Source organism: Macaca mulatta, chromosome 6 (assembly GCF_049350105.2).
Source record: "Macaca mulatta isolate MMU2019108-1 chromosome 6, T2T-MMU8v2.0, whole genome shotgun sequence".
NCBI lineage: Eukaryota > Metazoa > Chordata > Mammalia > Primates > Cercopithecidae > Macaca > Macaca mulatta.
The window spans coordinates 160,055,025-160,073,603 of record NC_133411.1 but is presented as its reverse complement, the minus strand read 5'-3'; the positions used below and the strand labels follow the sequence as shown (position 1 = coordinate 160,073,603).

Here is an 18,579-nt window from a genome sequence, read left to right as displayed (position 1 = left end):
TCATGCTTTGTCCCCAGTACCTTAGCACAGTGCCTGGCACTTTGTGGGCACTAGACAAATATATGCTGTGAATGAATAGCTGCTGCAGGCTGGTTTCAATAGCAGAGACATGGCTCAGCCTTCTCTTCTAATCCAAGGCATCCCAAAGAGGCCAATAACGGAGGGGTGGGAAACCAAGCGGGCAGGGCACACATGGTCCAGGCAACATTATGAAACTGGAAAGGTCACTCCCTTCCCAGGTGTCAACCTTGAGGTGGGGCAGGTGGTGTGGAGTGTTTGAAATGGAAGACCGTGGCAATAAACACTCATGGAATCTTTGAATTGAAGAATTCATTCATATTCATTTTCATTCAGCTAATAGTTATTATCTACTTTACCAAGTAATGGAAACATAAAGAAGACAGGCATTAACCAAAATCACATAAATAAAAATATAATTACCAATTAAGATCTGTACGATCACGGAAAAAAACAGAATTTTAGGAGAGACGATGGGAAGGGGTGCGTAAAGGACCATTGAGAGGCCGAGCGCAGTGGCTCACACCTGTAATCCTAACACTTTAGGAGGACGAGGCAGGCAGGTGGCTTGAGCTCAGGAGTTCAAGACCAGCCTGGGCAACATGGCAAAACCCCATCTCTACCAATAAATAAATAAACAGAAATTAAATAAATAAAAAAGGACAGCGGAGGGCTGGGCACAGTGGCTTATACCTATAATCCCAGCACTTTGCGAGGCCGAGGCAGGCAGATTATTTGAGCCCCTGAGGTCAAGACCATCCTGGGCAACATGGCAAAACCTCATCTCTACAAAAAATACAAAAATTAGTTGGGTGTGGTGGCACATGCCTATAGTCCCAGCTCCTCAGGAGGCTGAGGTAGGAGGATCGTTTGAGCCCAGGCGATGGAGGTTGATCATGCCACTGCTCTCCAGACTGGGCAACAGGATGAGACTCTGTCTCATAAAAAATGAAACAGAATAAAATAAAAATAAAAGACATTGGAGGATGAATTAGGAAGGAATTTCTGAGAAGGGCTGTTTAAGGCAAAATGTGCAGTAAGAGCTAGTGAGGCAAGCTCTTCCAGGCTTGGAAGAACTTTCATTCCATGCAGAGGGAATACCTTGTGCAAATGGAACCTTTCAGTAGAATTTTGAGTGAGTTATAGAACCCTGGAATTCCAGAAAGAGGATCTCAGAGTCATAGAGTCTTGAAACAGGCTCTTCAACCAGGAAATGGACCCTTAGATGGTTAGAGACTCAGAATCATCATGTCTGAACACAAAAAGAATCTTAAGACATAATTCATTCTCATTCCCCTCTCTGTACATATAGAAACAAAACTCAAGAGCAAGGTAATAGAATCCAGTTAGAACTAGCTCTCACCTCTTATGATGAATAGGCCAGGACTTCATCCATTAAATTAATAGTAATAGTAACGCTTATATTTATTCTCATTATTATGTGCTAGTTGCTGCTAAATGATTTGTTGTCATATCAGTGCATTCCATAACAATCTTACAAGGTGGATACTTTTATAGTACTCATTATTATAACTGAGCTAACAGAAACTCAGACAAAAAAAAAAAAATGGTTCACAGTCACTGAGCTAGGACGTTGTGGAAACAGAAGCCCAGGGCTTTTTCGTTCATTTTCTTTTAAATGTAAAGGCTGTACTGTAAAGCATTGTACTACCCTGCTTTTTCTAACTACAGCTGTTTTCAGGCCTATCCTTCTCCCAGGGGCTCCTGCCATCCTACAACTTGGCCTCCTGTTGCTGAGACCTCATAGTAGAAAATAATGTTTCATGCCAAGTGGTTAGAATCTTCTTATTTCCTCTCTTATAAAAACAAACAATCCTCAACCCTTATGGAGGAATTCCAGACACCGAGAAGGTCTTAAGGGGACTTTTTGTGGAGGAAGTGGGTGTTCCAGGTCATCATTTGAGCAGTATCCCCTGGGGCCCCTTCCTCTAGTGAGCTTCAAGTGAGACCCATCTCTGGGAACATACGTCTTCTGACGGAAGTCAGGCCGAGCTGGAACTTGCCAGCAGGTGGCAATATTTGATCATTTCCAGCTTCCTCAGTGGGCAACTGGGAGATCTTGAACTTTCTTGTCCTATAATCAGAGAAACTATAGCCCTGACGAGGGAAGTGAGAAAATCTGGAATCTCAGTCCATTGTTCCAGCCCAAATCACAGCATCATGCCATTTCCCTTACAGACACCTGTAGACGGGCCACTCCACAGAGGAAGGGGCCTGGGAAGTGCCAAAAAGATGATGTCATCTTCACGTGTTTCCAATCCACATATGCTTCCTTCCAGGGTTTGTTTCCAGCTGGAAGCAAGGCTGCGTGACCCCGGCTTGTTGCAATTCCACAGCTCCTGGATGTGTAGGCTGTTTCCTTTTTGCACTTCAAAAATATAGTGTTGCTGCCGGTGAGGGAAGGTAAACTAGTACAACCACTATGGAAAACAGTATGGAGATGCCTTAAAGAACTGAAAATAGAACTACCATTTGATCCAGCAATCCCACTACGAGTATCTACTTAGAGAAAAACAAGTCATTATATGTAAAAGACACTTGCACACACATTTATAGCAGCACAATTTACGATTGCAAAAATATGGAACCAGCCTAAATGTTCGTCGACCAATGAGTAAATAAAGAAAATGTGGGCTGAGCGCGGTGGCTCACGCCTGTAATCCCAGCACTTTGGGAGGCCGAGGTGGGCGGAACACCTGAGGTCAGGAGTTCGAGAACAGACTGGCCAACAAGGTGAAACCCCGCCTCTAATAAAAAAAAAAATACAAAAATCAGCTGGGAGTGGTGGTAGGTGCCTGTAATCCCAGCTACTCAGGAGGCTGAGGCAGGAGAATCACTTGAACCCGGGAGGCAGAGGTTGCAGTGAGCCAAGATTGCACCACTGCACTCCAGCCTGGGCGACAGAGCAAGACTCCATCTTAAAAAACAAACAAAAAAAGAATATGTAGTATATATACACCATGGAGTACTACTCAGCCATAAAAAATGAACAAAATAATGGCATTCATGACAACCTGCATTGGAGTTGGAGGCAATTATTCTAAGTGAAGCAACTCAGGAATGGAAAACCAAATATCATGTGTCTCACTTATAAGTGGGAGATAAGCTATAAGGACACAAATACATAAGAATGATATATAATGGACTTTGGGGACTCTGGGGTGATGGGGGAGAAATAAAAAACTACACATTAGGTACAGTGTACACTGCTTGGGTGACAGGTGCACTAATGTCTCAGAAATTACCACTAAAGAACTTATCCATGTAACAAAAAACTACCTGTTCCCCAAAAACTATTGAAATAAAAACCAATTTTAAAAATACAGTGTTGGATAGTGAAACCTCATCTCTACAAAAAAAATGAAAAAAATTAGCTGGGTGTGGTGGTGCGCACCTGTAGTTCCAGCTACTCCATAGGCTGAAGTGGCAGGATAGCTTGAGCCCAGGACGTTGAGGCTGAAGTGAGCCGAGATCATGCTACTGCTCCAGCCTGGGGGACAGAAGGAGACCCTGTTTCAGGAAAAAAAAAAAAAAAAAAGTTGGGCATGGTGGCTCACATTATACCAATGCTGGTGTAATCCCAGTATTTTGGGAGGCTGAGGCAGGAGGACAGCTTGAGCACAGGAGACCAGCCTAGGCAAGACGGTGACACACCATCTCTACAAAAAATATAAAAATTAGCCTGGCATGGTGGCACACACCTGTAGTCTCAGCTACTTGGGAGGCTGAGGTGAGGGGATCACCTGAGCCTGGGGAGGTAGGCCAAGGCTGCAGTTGAGCCATGATCACACCACTGCAGTCCAGCCTGAGTGACAGAGCGAGACCCCGTCTCCAAAAACAACAATAAAACAGTGTTGGGCCTACAGCTTCCTCTGTATTTTAGGTTATTCTCTTAGGATTGATTCTAGTAAGTGATGATTAGCTCAAAGAGAATGAGCAGTATATTAGCATTTAGTCCTAACTGCTGCTGCAGCTCAGGAAGTAAGGCCCTGGGCTCTGCAGTCAAGGGAATCTGGCTTTCAATCCTGCCTCAGTCACGTGGGCTGAATTTGGGCAAAGACCAAAAATTTCAGTTACTTTTATTGCAAATTAAGAATAGACCTAACTTTGCACACTACAGCCCATTCTGTCTCCAAACATTGCTGCAGGAATTCTCCCTTCTCTCTCCTCCATCGATTTTTTTTACTTTCTATCGGATAATTCCCACCAGCATACAAATATGCTATTATGTCTTCAGTCTTTAAAAAAATCAAATAAAAGCCCTTCTCTTGACACCAATTCCCTTGCCAGACACTGCCTCATTCCCTTGCTGGCCTTCACAGCAAAACTCCTGGAATAAGTAGTTTACGCTTATTATCTTACACCAGTTCCTATCAGGCCTTTACCCCCAACATTCTGCAATTCACAGCAAGAGATATGTTGGCTTTCACACTGTTACAAATGATAGATTTGTAGACCTTGTCCTACTTTACCTAAAAGCAGCATTTGACACACCTGATCACTCCTTTATTTTTCACTTTGCTACCACATTCTCCTGGAGTAGTTTCCTCCCATCTTACTACAATCGCCTTCCCAGTCACCTTTGCTGAATTCTTTTCTTCTCCCCAACTCTTTTTTTTTTTAACTTATTTTATTTTATTTTATTTGAGAGTCTTACTCTGTCCCTCAGGCTGGAGTGCAATGGTGCCATCTCAGCTCACTGCAATCTTCACCTCCTGGGAGTGATTCTCCTGCCTCAGCCTCCCAAGTAGCTGGGATTACAGCATGCGCCACCACACCCAGCTAATTTTTTGTATTTTTAGTAGAGATGGGGTTTAGCTATGTTGGTCAGGCTGGTCTCGAACTCCTGGCCTCAAGTGATCCACCCACCTCAGCCTCCCAAAGCGCTGGAATTTCAGGCATGAGTCACCAGGCCCAGCCTCTCCCCAACTGGTAACATGAGCGTGTCTCAGACTTGGTCTTTGGTGTCACAGGTGATCAGCAACCTCTTGGGGCTGGTGGTACAGGCAGGTACCAAGGCAGTTGTAGGTAAAGAAAGGCAGATTTATTAGAGAAGGTATGAAAATATGTTGGTGCCAGGCATGGTGGCTTATGCCTATAATCCCACCACTTTGGGAGGCCGAGGCGGATCACGAGGTCAGGAGTTTGAGACCAGCCTGACCAACATGGTGAAACCCCATCTCTACTAAAAACACAACAATTAGCCAGGTGTGGTGGCACGCACCTGTAATCCCATCTACTCAGGAGGCTAAGGCAGAAGAATCGCTTGAATCCGGGAGGCGGAGGTTGTGGTGAGCTGAGATTGTGCCACTGCACTACAGCCTGGGTGACAGAGTGAGACTTCATCTTAAAAAAAATAAATAAATAAAAGAAAAGAAAATACGTTGCAAGGGTGCAATGGGCAAGTTAGCAAAACAGAAGCTAACCGCAAGAAAACAAAGTCTGGTTAAGGATTTTATAGGATGGTGCTTGTGCTGTGTGCTGGAGGGCTTTGTGCAGTACCGATAACATCAAGGGTGCAGGGAGCTTGCGTGCATTTTTCTATCAGCTGAGGGTCTGGTGATAGCTGGGCATAGATAAGATTGTGAGTTATTGGCACAGGAGGGCTATGCATCCTGGTCCATGAAGAAAGGCAGACTTACAGCTTATCTGCTTTCTCTTTTTGCTTTCCCTTGGTCCCACCAGCCTGATTGCTTTTCCCAAATTAGGACTCCATTTTTAGTTCTCTTCTGCCTTAAGGATCTCATCTCTTGAACTCCAGACTTGACTAGCCAGCTGCCTACTTGACATCGCCTGTCAGTATCTAATAGAAATGTTCTAACAGAAATGTCTAATAGAAATGTTCTAATAGAAATGTTGTCTAATAGAAATGTTCAACAAACTGGTCAAAAACCAAACTCCTGATCTTTTCCCCACTTCTAACTCCCAAAATTGCTTTCCCTGCAGCCTTGCTCATTTCAGGTGATAACAACTCCATCCTTCCAGTGGCTCAGGCCAGGATCCCTGAAGCCATTCTTGACTCTTTCTCCCCTCCCAACCGATCCTTCGGAAATCATGTTCAACCTTCAAATACATCCCATCTCCAACCACTTCCCCCACCTGCATTTATACCAGGCTGGCTGAGCCACCATCATCTCTTGCCTGGATTACTGCAAAATCTCCTAGCAGATCCCTTCTTCTACTCTTCCCCCTAAGAGTATTCGGTATTCTCAACACAGGAGACTTCAGTGACGCTTTAAAAAATACGTCTTGGCCAGCGCGGTGGCTCACACCTGTAATCCCAGCACTTTGGGAGACCAAGGTGGGTGGATCACCTGAGGTCAGGAGTTCAAGACCAACCTGGCCAATATGGTGAAACCCCATCTCTATTAAAAAAAAATACAAAAATTAACTGGGCATGGTGGCTGGTGCCTGTAATCCCAGCTATTTGGGAGGCTGAGGCAGAAATAATTGCTTGAACCCATGAAGCGAAGGTTGCAGTGAGCCGACGTGGCACCACTGCACTCCAGCCTGGGCAACAGAACGAGACTCTGTCTCAAACAAACAAAAAAACGCCAAAGTCTTATCCAGAATATATAAAAAACTCATATAACTTAACAACAAAAAAGACAAACAACCCAATTTAAAAATGAGCAAAAGGCATGAATAGATATTTTTCCAAAGAAGATGTACAAATAGCGGCCAATGAGCACACAAAAAAGATGCTCCATATCATTAGTCAGAAGGGAAATGAAACTCAAAAACGCAATTATAGGTGCCATTTCAAAATGACTAGAGCACAAGTTTTTTGTATTTTTGTTTTTTTGAGACACAGTCTCACTCTGTCACCCAGGCTGGAGTGTAGTGGTGCGATCATGGCTCACTGCAGCCTCTACCTCCCAGCTTCAAGGGATCCTCCCACCTCAGCCTCTCCAGTAGCTGGGATTGCAGGCGTGCGCCACTACACCTGGCTAATTTTTTGTAGAGATGAAGTTTCGCTATTTTATCCAAGCTAGTCTCAAACTCCTGGGCTCAAGCAATTCACCCACCTCGGCCCTCCCGAAGTACTGGCATTACAGGCATGAGCCACTGTGCCTGGCCGGATACAAATTTTTAAAAAATAAAATATAAGTGTTGGCAAGGACATGGAGAAATTAAAAGCCTCATACATGACATGGCTGATTGGAATATAAAATGTTGCAGCCACTCTGAAAAAAATGCTTGGCAGTTCCTCAAAAAGTTAAATGTAGAATTACTATATGACCCAGCAATTTCATTCCTAGGTAAATACACAAAGACAACTGAAAACAGGTACTCAAATAAGTATTTGTATACAAATGTTCATTAGCAGCACTATTCACAATGAGCAAAAGGGGGAAACAATGCACTATCCGTCAACAGATGGATGGATAAACAAACTACGGTGTACTTATACAATGGAAAAATATTCAGCCATTAAAAGGAATGGAGTGCTGGGCCTGGCGCCTGTAATCCCAACACTTTGGGAGGCAAAGGCAGGTAGATCACCTGAGGTCAGGAGTTCGAGACCAGCCTAACTAACATGGTGAAACCCCATCTCTACTAAATACAAAAATAAACTAGCTACGCGCGGTGGCGCATGCCTGTAATTGCAGCTACTCCGGAGGCTGAGGCAGGAGAATTCCTTGAATCCGAGAGCGCAGGTTGTAGTGAGCCGAGATCACGCCACTGCACTCCAGCCTTGGCAACGAGAGCGAAACTCCAACTGAAAAAAAAAAAGTAATGGAGTGCTGATACATGCTACAGTGTGGATGAACTTCAAAAACATGCCACATGAGGCCAGGCGCGCCTGTAATCCCAGCACTTTGGGAGGCCGAGGCAGGTGGATCACCTGAGGTCGGGAGTTCAAGACTAACCTGACCAATATGGAGAAATCCCATCTCTACTAAAAATATAAAATTAGCTGGGTGCGGTGGCGCATGCCTGTAATCCCACCTACTCGGGAGGCTGAGGCAGGAGAATCGCTTGAACCCAGGAGGCGGAGGTTGTGGTGAGCCGAGATCACACCACTGCACTCCAGTCTGGGCGACAAGAGTGAAATTCTGTCTCAAAACAACAACAAAAACAAACAAAAAACAAAACAAATAAATGCCACATGAAAGAAGTCAGACAAGAAAGGTTGCATATCACGTGATTCCATTTGTATGAAATATCCAGAAGAGGCACATCCATAGCAGAAAGCAAATTGGTGGCTGCCAGAGACTAGGGGTAAGGGGAAGTCAGGAGTGGCTGCTTAATGGGTATAGGGTTTTCTTTTTCCGTGATGAGAATGTTTTGGAACTAGATAGAAGTGGTGGGTGCACGACATTGTGTCTGTGCAAAATGCCACTGAATTACTGACTTTAAAATGGTTAATTTTATGTTATGTGGATTTCACCTACCCAAAAATAACGGGTAGGTGGATTTCATCTGCCCAAAAATAATGTCCTTCCTTTGCTAACCTGCAATGGCTCCCCAGTTGACTCAAAGTAAAAGACAGAGTGCCTTCAAGGGCCCGGGAGGTCCCACCTGATTGGGTCCCTCTTATCTCTCCTCTCCCTCCCACTCACTCCATTCCAGCCACACTGGCCCCCCTGCTGATCCTCGGAGGCGCCAGGTCGCCCCCTGCTAGGAGCATTTGCTCCAGCAGTTTCCTCTGCCTGGAACACTCTTTCCACAGGTATCTGTCCAATTCTTCTAACTTCCTCATCGCCTTGCCAATACCCTGGGGACAATAATTCTGTTTCATCTGTATTCTATTTATCAATTTTTCCTGTTCTAGCGCTGAATTACAACTGCTGGTCTCCCTGCCTGCCTTCCCCTGCTTCCCAGAGCACGAAGGAGCGTGCCTCCGCAACTCACTATTTGTGTGACCTTGGTCCAGGAACTGGACTGGGCTCTCCTCCTGAAAGTGGGTAAATAATGCCACCGACCTGATGAAGCTGTTGAGGCAGGGAATCTGATCTGGCAGATAAAGTGCCCCTGGCAAACCTCAATTTTCTGTTTCTCAACAAAGCTTTGGCGAGTTGTAAGGATTTGCGGGGAAGTGTCCAGAATCGGGAGTCGGGAGCCCTGACTTCTTAGCCCTGAAGGGCCGCGTGACCTTGGCCGAAGCCCCTACTCCTTCTCGGTCTCAGGTCCGGGGGCCGGGAACTGAGGAGGTTCTCCCGGCGAGCCCCTCGGGTTAGTGACATTCTAAGATTCCAAGAGCAAAGGAGCTGGAGGGGTGGGGTGGAGGAGGGAGGCGGGCGCTCTGGATTGGCCTCTGCGCGCCACGTGTCCGGCTCGGAGCCCACGGCTGTCCTCCCGGCCCGCCCCGCGCTGCGGCTGCTGCTGGGCTAACGGGCTCCCATCCAGCGAGCGCTGCGTCCTCGAGTCCCTGCGCCCGTGCGTCCGTCCGCGACCCGAGGCCTCCGCTGCGCGGTGAGTGAGCTGAGGCTGTAGAGGGGAGTCGCTCTGGGAACCCCTTCCCGAGGGCTGCAGGGACACAAGCAATAAGCGCCCAGTCATCGGCTGATCCGTGCCCCGCGCCTGGAGCGGGGACGGGAGGGCGCGGTAACCTGAGAGTGTCGCGGACTGGGTGTGTCTGGGGGCCTCAGCGAAGCAAATCTGGGGCCGGGGCGGAGAGGCGTGGGCGGAGGGCGCCCTGGCTAGGGGAGGGGAGGGGAGGGGAGGGGAGGGGAAGGGAGGGAGTCCTGGCGCCGCAGAGGGTCTGGTTGAGGGTGGGGGCGCCGGGGCTAAGCCAGGGGCTGGTCCTGCCGGCCTTAACTTGGGGGGCTCAAGGGACTTTGAAGGTCCGGGGTTGGGTCAGCTGGACGCCAGTCAAAGGACCCGCAGAGAAGGGTGTGGCTGAGGCCCAAGGCTGAGAGCTGGAGCGTTGGACCCTCCAGCTGCTTATGAAATGGCTTGTGTGTGGTGTTGAGGGAGGGCTGTCTGCGTGCGGACAGCTGAACGTCTGGCCGTACATACCTCAAGGCCTCATGGACCCCATCCCCTTTGGGCCACTGCTCGTCTATGAATGCAGTCCCCCAGCGGGGCTCCGAGGCTTCCTATGGTGAGGCAGGGGCATTACCCTTCTTTCTGCTTCCCCTGAGAGGTCTAGGCCTTCCCAGAGTTTGGGGGCTTCAGATGATTCCCCATATACCAGCATGGGAGCGAAATACTCTGAATCGGAATCCCAGCCCCTCTTGCAGTGTGACCTTGGGCGGTGGCTTTCCCTCTCTGAGCCTGGATTTCCTTATCCAAGTCCATAGTTGAGAAACCTAGTCTCTTTCAAAGGAAACAATGGCTTTGCAAATTGATTTGTTTGTCAGCTGTATGGAATGATTGCAGGTTTGGGAGTCTTGATTATAGGTTTGGGAAGCCTGGCACAACCCTTGTAGGCCCTACAAGGGGAAGGGGCAGGAGGTCCTTTGGGACAATTAATCTGGCCATGGCTTCCTGCCTCCTCCTTCTTTTCCCTAGATTCTAGTGGGTCTTCTCTGACAATTCCAAATTTGGACATATGGCTCCCGGGTTTGTGAAAGGACTCTGGTTTCCCCCCAAGAGTCCGCCCTTTTCTCTCCATCATTCCTTCCCCTTGCCCAAAACATGCTTGGAATTGCTCCCACTGACCCAGACAGGATATCTTGACCTGCTTAACCCTTCATTGTGAAGTCAACAGCTGCCCCAGTTTCAGCCCCTGTGGACCCTGACCTTCTAGCAGCAGGCCCTGAGCCATGCAGAGGGCACTGGCCTGGGGTCAGAGGAAAGCCGGGTTACAGTCCAGGTGTGCTGGGGCTTCTTGAGCAAGCCCTTTCTCTAAGCCTTTGTGCCCCATCTGGAGCAAAGTCTGCTGAACTGCCTGCTACTTCCAGTGCAGACATTCTAGGATTCTACTGCTTGAATTTAGGATTCTGGGAGTTGGGTGGAGCCGGGGAGGGCAGGAGGCAGAGGCTTTCATCCCCCTCTGCAGCTGTGACAATCATTCATCCATCCTTCTTTGCCTTATCTACCCTTTGTTCCTAAGGCGGCATCTGCTGAGATACAGAAAATATTTGCAGTTTCTGGATAAGGGCCCCAGCTGTTGCTGGGGCAAAATGTAGACGTGAGTGTGCAGAGGAGGGGCCAGGGAAGCCCAAGGCCTGGCCTCTTGAGACTGACTCCTGGGATGAGGCGGGGGAGACTGCAGTGTTGGGTAGCTGCCAGTGACTGGCAAATCTGCACTGCAGCACCCAGAGGGAGCCCTGGGCCGCCAGGATCCAGCCTCAGACCCAGCCCCTGCCCTGCCACTAACCAGCTAGGCGCCCTGGGCACACCTACTACCCCTCTGGGGCTTAGCCCCTTCCTCTGTACAGGGATAGGACATATACGCAGGACACCTCACTGGTATTAATAAAATGGGTTGGGTCTGAATGGTTCTTGCTCTACCATTCTAGGATTTTCTGGGGAGGCCCAGTGGAGTCACCAGCCTCACCCCACCCAGCCCCTCCGACATACTTCCTGGGTGGCAACAAAGCACAGGATGTGGTCTCTACCATGATTCCTGAGCTTGCATGTCCCCCTTCTCCTGCCAGTAGAGGAGAAGAAGTCGGAGGGGTGTCTTGATGCCTATAAACTTGCCTTGGAATCCAGCCTCATTCCCTTTTCTCCTGGAGCTGAGAAGCCCCCACAGAGACTGGCTATGGAGGAGTGACTGTCCATAGGTTCCTTGGACGTCCCGCCTATCTGCAAAATGAGAATGAGATTGATACCTTCAGGAGGCTGTAAGATGGCAGATATGAAAGTGCTGTGTTATCTCAAAAGGGTGTGATGCTTGAGAAGGCAGGTGACCTGATCGGGTTCCTCTTCTGAAAAACCCATGTCCTGGAGGTCCTTAAATAATAGCAATAAAATGGTAACCACTGGGGAACATCACACACTGGGGTCTGTCGTGGGTTGGGGGGAGAGGGGAGGGATAGCATTAGGAGATATACCTAATGTAAATGATAAGTTAATGGGTGCAGCACACCAACATGGCACATGTGTACATATGTAACAATCTTGCACGTTGTGCACATGTACCCTAGAACTTAAAGTATAATAAAAAAAAAAGAGAAAAAAATATAAACAGAGAGGAATGAGATATAAAGGTGCAATTTTCTTGAACTGTATTAAATACCTGTTAATTAACAAGAACAAAAAAATGCTAACCACTATTATCTCTCAAACCCTTAAACTTGCCAGGCCCCGGCTGAAGCCTTGATATGTTAGATGCTGTTATTAATGCCCATTTTGCAGACGTGGAAACTCCAGCCCTTAAAAGTTTAAGGAAGAAATAATAATGACAAATGCTTATAAAATATAGTGCTTCCTGTGTGCCAGGTCCTCTTCTAAGCTCTAGACTTGTCTTAATTTTTTTATCCTCATCATAACTCCTATGAGGGAGGTGCTATTTTTATCCCATCATTTTTTTTTTTTTTTAAGTGTGAAACAGGCACAGAGAGGCTTAATACTTGCACAAGACTACACAGCTACTAAATATCGCCCTCAGGCTTCAGTCTCAGGCAGTCTGGCTCCAGCCTCTACACTGTGAGACACTACTTTGCTGCCTCTCACAAAAGTGACCTGAGCTGGAGTTCAAACCTAGGCTAGACTATTTCCAATCCTGAAGCAGACAGATGATCTCCTAAGGCCTTGTCCAGCCCTAGGATCAATGGTTCTGGGTCAGGAGAGGAAAAGACATTGCTCTCTAAGAAAGCCGAGTGCGTCAAGCTGGGGGGTGTGCGCATGCACAGAGCCGGGGGATGGCATTTACCCCAGCTTCATCAGAATCAAGGCTCCTGGAGGGTTATGGAGCGGGTCCTGAGTGTCTTCCTGCAGACTGGGGGAGAAGCCAGCAAGAAGGGGGAAAGAGGGAAGGATCTAGATTTTATAGGCCAGGGGCCTTCTAAGTGGGATGGATATACCCCAGGAGTCACTGAAGATGATCTTTTGGGGGTATAGGAAGAAACTATTGGACTCTTTATTAAATGTACTTTCAATGTCATATTTTAAAAGTATATTTCTGTTTATCATGGTACATACTCAATTTTTCCTTGGTTATGGGTTGTGTATAGGATCTATATATATATACTGCAAACTGCTGTATAACATCACCACGTCACCAGCTTTGTGGGGCCAGGAGCCTTGTCTGTCTCATTTTCTGTTCAACCCCCAACTGCTACCAGTGGGCCTAGTCTGCAGGAGGTGCTCAAATAAATGTTTATGGAAAAACATGCCCCCGCTTAGTGACTGATTTTCTTCTGATGTTGGGTAAGTGACTTAACCGCTCTAGTTTATCTCCTGGCTATAGAAAGAGGAGTAAAGCACAGTTCGAAAACCAATAGTAGATGGTTCCATTTGCTGAGGTCACTAAAGAAAGCATGAAAGTCATTTAGTGCATTTTACCCCCAACCATCCTAGGAGCCACGCCCTGTGGGAGGGGGTGCAGGAAAGAGGCATATGCAGTAATTTTCTAAAAACGGTAAAATTATGACTCATACAGATACAAAAATGATCATGTGCTGTTCTACTTATTAATCAATGACCGCACCAGGCAGATGTTATAACCAACTCAAAAGATACCTTTGTATTGAAAGCAATGTACAATTAGAGACAAAACTGGTTTTTCTACCTGAGGGGGTGGGAAATCAATTGGACCTTTACCAGAGAGGGCAAGGAGTATATATTAGAATTACTTTGTGTTACCATCAATTATCTGCAACTTACTGACCTGTAAAATAGCTCAAAAACAATGAAAGTCTAGAGTCAGACAACCTGGAGGGTTTTCCTTTGAAGTACAGATTTTTTCCCATGATACCTTGGAGGCTAGCAGCCCTTATCTAATGGAGAAATGATAAATCCACAGTGGTTGACCAAAGCCAGTCAAATCAAGGTGGTTTCAGAGCACCCAAGGAGGAATACCTTCTGGCTTGTTAGAAAAGGTAGTATTTGAATCCAACAGATAACAGTGGTTCTCAGGCTCCTTGGTTGCCATGAAAATCACCTAGGAAAGTTTTTAGAAATTACCAAAGCCCAGACCTCACCCCAGCAGTTGAGTCAGAATCTCTAAGGTCTGACCTTAAATCTTTGGTAATTTTGAAAAATTCCCCAGGTTCTATTAGTGAAGCTAGAATTGAGAAGCACTGGTATAGATTCTGGAAAGCTGGATTAAAAATGTTGGTGGAAGGCGTTCCTGGTTTAGCAGGGGAGAGAGGGCGAAGAGGAAGGTGGTGATGCCAAAGAAGTCAGGAAGGAGAACCAAGGGCCTTGACTGCTGAGCTTAGAAGCCCAATGTTAAGGGGCACCATTGGAGACTTATGAGCAGAGGAGTACTGTGGCTCAGGCTGTAGCCCCTCAGGCACTCCCCTGAGGCAGAGGTCTGGGTGGGTTTTTTGTTTGTTTGTTTGCATGATTTTCCATACTATTTCTTTTTTCTTAAATCACCCTCCTACCACACCTGATTTCACCCCCTTACGCTCAACATCTCCTTTCCCTCAAAAGTGCACTCTGTTCCTCCACAGCCCAAGCTACCTTTCAAGGACAGAAATGCTTTTTCTTAGCCTGGTGTTACTATTCTTCCTGGCATGCCCCACCCCAATTCCATTGAATCCAAATTTTGACTGTGCACCTCTATCAGCCTGCACCCCTAATATTTTCTTTAACTTTATACATGTGTAACAAATGAAAATGGAACATAAAAGGGCAAGATTAAAACATTTGGAAAGTGGTGATATTCTTGTTCTGCACCCCAGTGGATTGTCATACCCATTACCCCACTTTGGAGACTGCTGCTGTAATAATGATGATTGTGACAACGGAAGTCACCGTTTATTAAACACTTAATCTGTACCTGGCCATGCTTAGTATTTCACCTGCCTTATTTCATTGAATCTTCGCAGAAACCTTAACGAAAGTGTCATTTCAGAGATGAAGAAACTGAGGCAGAGAAATTCCATAACTTGCCCAAGTTACTGAGCTCGGAATTTGCATGGTCAGGATTTGAACTTGGGCATTGACCACAAAGCCTGCATTGATTCTAATGCCACATTGCCTCCATTGTAAATGTTTGGGCTTATCATAATAAAAGCCACCGTTTCTTGAGCCTTTACTGTGTGCCAGGCGCTGTGCTACGTGTTTTCCATGTGTTATTTCATTTATTTCTCAGTATCTGTGGGTATTTCTGTCTGCATTTTGCAGGCATGGAAATTGAAATTCAGTTTAAGTAACTTACTTAAATAAAAAACTGCTTTGCAACATCTGTGCCTCAAAGCCCATGCCTTCACATGACTTGGACAAAACCCTTCCCCTATCCACATCTCTGTGGTTGAGCCTTTCCTTCTAGAGTCAGCCTGGAGCTCTCAAAGGGGAAGGAAGAAACATGATTGATTGCAGGCAAAAGGATGAGGCAAGGGGTGGCCAGAGCAGCACAAAGCCACCCAGACCATTCTTTCTGCTCTTGTGTGGGTTTCAGGAATGATCAGTCATGATAAGTCGTCACAATGAATCTCATCTAGATCTGAGAGAATCAGGTTCCTGGGAGGAAAGAGGCACAGGTCTGGAATGACCCCGTTTACTAGTCTTGAACAGCTCTTTCAACCAAGATGATGAACGTTGCATATTGGCAGGTGGAGATGGGGAGCAATCCTGTGGCCTGGGAGATAACCCTCCTAGGACTGATATTCTGCTGTGAAAATCCTGGGTTGAAATCTCTAAAAGCCTCTAACTGTAGATCCTACCAAAGAGGGAGTGATGTATTGTTCCCACTTTAGAGATAAGAAACTAAGGTTCAGAGAGGGATCTGGCTTGCCTGAAGTTACATGGGGCAGACTGGGAACCAGAACCGGGGTCTTGTTCTTTGGACTCTTCCTGGTGTCCCATTGCAGCCAAGACCCACAGTTGTGTGGCGGCTTGTTATGATCGAGGGCTGCTAGGCAGAGATGTTGGCTGCTTCCTGGGCCCTGGCAAGTCACTTTCCCTTTCTGAGATGCCTTTACCCCGTCTAGAAAATGAGGGACTTGGAGTCGTGGATTATTAAAGGCCTTTCTGGGATTCTGAAATGCTGGATGTAAAATATTCAGCCCATTTGAGCAGTATGGTCTGGGTTGCTCTGGAAGGGTTCAGAAGCCATCTTAAAGCCAGAGTAAATGGTGTATTTATGATTAGCTCAGGAGCTTCCCAGAGCCCTCAGAGGAGGGGCTGTGGAATCAGCAGGGGAACTGGCTCTCAGAACTGCAGTCTGAACATCTAGTTCTGAAAGGAGCTTGCTTTTTACATATGAACCGTGCACTCACACAAGGCACATAGAAACTGCTCTCAGAGCTGAGAATATCTTCCCAAGAAGTAGGAAGCACCTCCTTGGAGCCATCTCTCCTTGGAAAGGGGTGTTCCTCCAGATGGGCCTGGGCTGCAGCCAGCAGCTGAAATTTCCAGCAACAAGCCCAGAGGAAAGTGCTTCAAGGCTGGAGGTGCAGGTGACAGGCCTCAGGCCTCCCTCTGCCTGTGTCAACTAACTTCCTGGGTCTCATTCAGTCCCTGGTTCTCTGCTAGCCTTGGGCTTCCTTCACTGTCTCTCCCTACCATCCCCCAGGTCAGAGGAAACCCAGAGCTGGCCTCCAGCCATATCCTGGGGTAGATGTGGGCCCCCTCCTCCCCCCAACACACACTGGAAAGGGGGTACAGTTTCCATTTCCTGGTGAGAGCTGCACAGTTGTACCAACGGGCCGCCGGTTGCCAGGGAAACCGCAGGGTTTCCTCAAGCTGAGCTGAGCTGAGCTGAGCTGCATTTATTTGCAGGCAGATCCGTCCTCTGCCTTTCACTTCCAACCCCATCTGATGACTGTCCTCTACTGACTGCAGCTTGGGGGACTCATAATCAGCCAGTGGGGACGCAGAGGCAACACAAGAGAGCCCCTGTCCTCAACTTCCCACCAGCACAGTGAATATCACCATTTACTAAGAGGGGGTCTCGCGCCTGGGCCTCTTATGTGCTGCCTTTGACATAACTTAGGTCTTATCCTCCAACAACCCTACAAAGCAGGAAAGAGAAAGCTTCAGTTTTGTGCTTGAGATCACCTTGAACTCAAAAATGAGCAATAAGCCCATGGTCACATGGCTAAGATTTTCCCTAAGTCTTGGGGGAACAGGGACTATGTGGAGAACTGGAAGGCATTGAGCTGAAATGTCTCCATGATTTCTACTCTCCTAGTTCTGTTCCTTTTAGGTCTTACTGGGTAAATCTGATTGACTTTGTTATGTTTACCTTTTTTTCTTTTTCTTTTTTTTTTTTTTTTTTTTGAGAGGGAGTCTGGCTCTGTCGCCCAGGCTGGAGTGCAGTGGCCGGATCTCAGCTCACTGCAAGCTCCGCCTCCCGGGTTTACGCCATTCTCCTGCCTCAGCCTCCCGAGTAGCTGGGACTACAGGCGCCCGCCACCTCGCCCGGCTAGTTTTTTTTGTATTTTTTAGTAGAGATGGGGTTTCACCGTGTTAGCCAGGATGGTCTTGATCTCCTGACCTCGTGATCCGCCCGTCTCGGCCTCCCTTCTTTTTCTTTTTTTGAGTCAGAGTCTCACTCAGTCGCCTAGCCTGGAGTGCAGTGGTGCCATCTCTGCTCACTGCAACCTCTGCCTCCCCAGCTCAAGCGATTCACCTGCCTCAGCCTCCTGACTAGCTTGACTACAGGCACACACCATCACACCTGGCTAATTTTTGTATATTTTAATAGAAACGGGGTTTCGCATGTTGGCCAGGCTGGTCTCAAACTTCTGGTCCCAGGTGGTCCTCCCTGCTTGGCCTCCCAAAGTGCTGGGATTACAGGCACAAGCCACTGCTTGTGGACTCTGTTATGTTTACTTTTAAAAAGCAATGCATAGGCATTGTTAAAAGAGATCAGGCTGAGCTTGGTGGCTCACACCTATAATCCCAGCACTTGGGAGGCTGAGACAGGCAGATCACAAGGTCAGGAGTTCGAGACCAGCCTGGCCAACATGGTGAAACCCATCTCTACTAAAAATACAAAAATTAGCCAGGCATGGTGCCATACGCCTGTAATCCCAGCTACTCAGGAGGCTGAGGCAGGAGAATTGCTTGAACCTGGGAGGTGGAGGTTACAGGGAGCTGAGATTGCGCCACTGCACTCCAGCCTGGGTAACAGAGCGAGACTCCATCTCAAAAAAGGAAGAGATCAAATTGCCCAGAACTGCTTAAAGTGGAAAGTAGTGGTCCTTTGTTTCTCTTCTCCTTGTCTTAAGACGATTGTTAAACTTTCATCTGTTGCCCTCCTGAGTGCTCATTAGCCAGCTCCCCACCCCCTTCTCTTCTTCCCAAATCAGTTACATCTCTTTTTGCATTTATTTTTACATATCATATCTTTGTTCCTTCACTGTAGACCCCGTCTCCTGATACCTCCACCCCCACTCCTTATCCATTTTCAATGAGATATGTGTCCTGTTTTCCTGTGTGTTCCAGTCTTTTTTTTTTTGAGACAGGGTCTTGCCCTGTTGCTCAGGCTGGAGTGCAGTGGTGCAATCTTGGCTCACTGCAGCC

General features: G+C 47.2%; 1 protein-coding gene and 1 long non-coding RNA gene across 3 annotated transcripts in view; one reads left to right on the top strand and one right to left on the bottom strand.

The window, feature by feature from the left end:
• Window positions 1–313: 313 nt before the first annotated feature.
• LOC144329587 (uncharacterized) lies at window positions 314–9,459 on the bottom strand. Its single transcript, XR_013394962.1, has 3 exons — window positions 8,970–9,459; window positions 3,434–3,549; window positions 314–2,459 (listed from the first exon to the last, which is right to left on the bottom strand). It is a non-coding gene; the product is annotated as an uncharacterized LOC144329587 (long non-coding RNA).
• Window positions 9,337–18,579, top strand: part of ANXA6 (annexin A6) — a 59,352-nt gene continuing 50,109 nt past the window's right edge. For both annotated transcript variants that reach the window (XM_028849844.2, XM_015141252.2), the window contains exon 1: window positions 9,337–9,459. The gene's annotated coding sequence lies outside the window, so the exon portion shown is untranslated. The remainder of the gene's footprint in view (window positions 9,460–18,579) is intronic.